This window comes from Atractosteus spatula, chromosome 10 (assembly GCF_055471065.1).
Source record: "Atractosteus spatula isolate fAtrSpa1 chromosome 10, fAtrSpa1.hap1, whole genome shotgun sequence".
Classification (NCBI taxonomy): Eukaryota; Metazoa; Chordata; class Actinopteri; order Semionotiformes; family Lepisosteidae; genus Atractosteus; species Atractosteus spatula.
The window spans coordinates 14,962,634-14,963,860 of record NC_142715.1 but is presented as its reverse complement, the minus strand read 5'-3'; positions in this window follow the sequence as shown (position 1 = coordinate 14,963,860).

Genomic DNA, 1,227 nt, shown 5'->3' with positions numbered 1-1,227 from the left:
GAGAGCGCAGATTGGACAGCAACAAGCCTCCCTTTGCTTCTTTGTGTCTGCAGGAGATCTGACTCCACACAGATTGGATGAGTATTCAACATTCTGCATTACAGCTCGAGAATTCAATTGTTACCTCAACCACAGTTGATATCAATTTAATTCCTATGAGTGATGTACTTGTTTTGAGTATCTAGTGTAGAAGTTGTAACCAAGTTCACTTACGAAACGGTCTAAATGAATGATATACTGAACGTATGTCCTCTTGGTATTGGTAACTCTTCGTGATTGAATATATACCTGTTGCATTCTGCTAACTCTCGATAAGATCTGTTATGTTTATATGCACATTTTATGTATTAATAAATATATTCTCGTGTATTAGTACCTGTGTGTGTGCGTTGTTTGAGTTATCCCGCAAGTTGGATTCTAATACCATGAAAAGAATCATTTTGTGACTTACTGCTACAATTAAGAATTGTCCCAGTAAATGCGCAACCCCTACATTACTGGTGCCTCGTGAGAGGAAACTACAACTCTATAACTCCACCCTATATCTTTGTGTCTATTCATATGCACCCTTAATGCAAAATGCCAAAAGGAAGATAATAGTAACTTCTTGTGTGTGTTTTGTATGGTGTTTATTAATCACTTCCACTCCCCAGTTTATAAATACTCCCAGTCTGTCCACAGCTCTGCGCTTATCTTCTCTTGCTCCCCTCCCTCCACCCCAGCTTCACCCTTGAGGCTGCCTCCCTGGCTCATTCTTCACAAATTATTTCCCCAGCCAGGTGAGGTAACACTAAAATAAAAAGTACACTATCCCTTTTATATTCATCTGATTGTTTCCTCATTAGTAGATTTTGGAAGAAACTACTAAAATGCTTTTTTTGAACTAAAGAAAATCCCCAGTAATGACTCATATTGGTAGGAACCCACTGCGTGTAATGTGTGACAACCATTTTGATTGAGTGTATTTCTGATTTCTGTATAATGTAGCAATGTGTGGCTCATTATGCATAGCATTGACTGGATTATCTTTTTTTGTCTGCTGCAGCTTCCACCTATACACACTGACACAGTCTAGCAGTCGATTTCTTATACCTGGACCAGAAGCCACTCCTCAACATCTGGGTCATTAGGATTCACTCCCGAGTCCATTAATATCCTCACTCTCAGCACCACCCTCTTCCCTGCGGAGGAAATAATGAAATCAGTGTAGAAGACAATAAAAGAGGC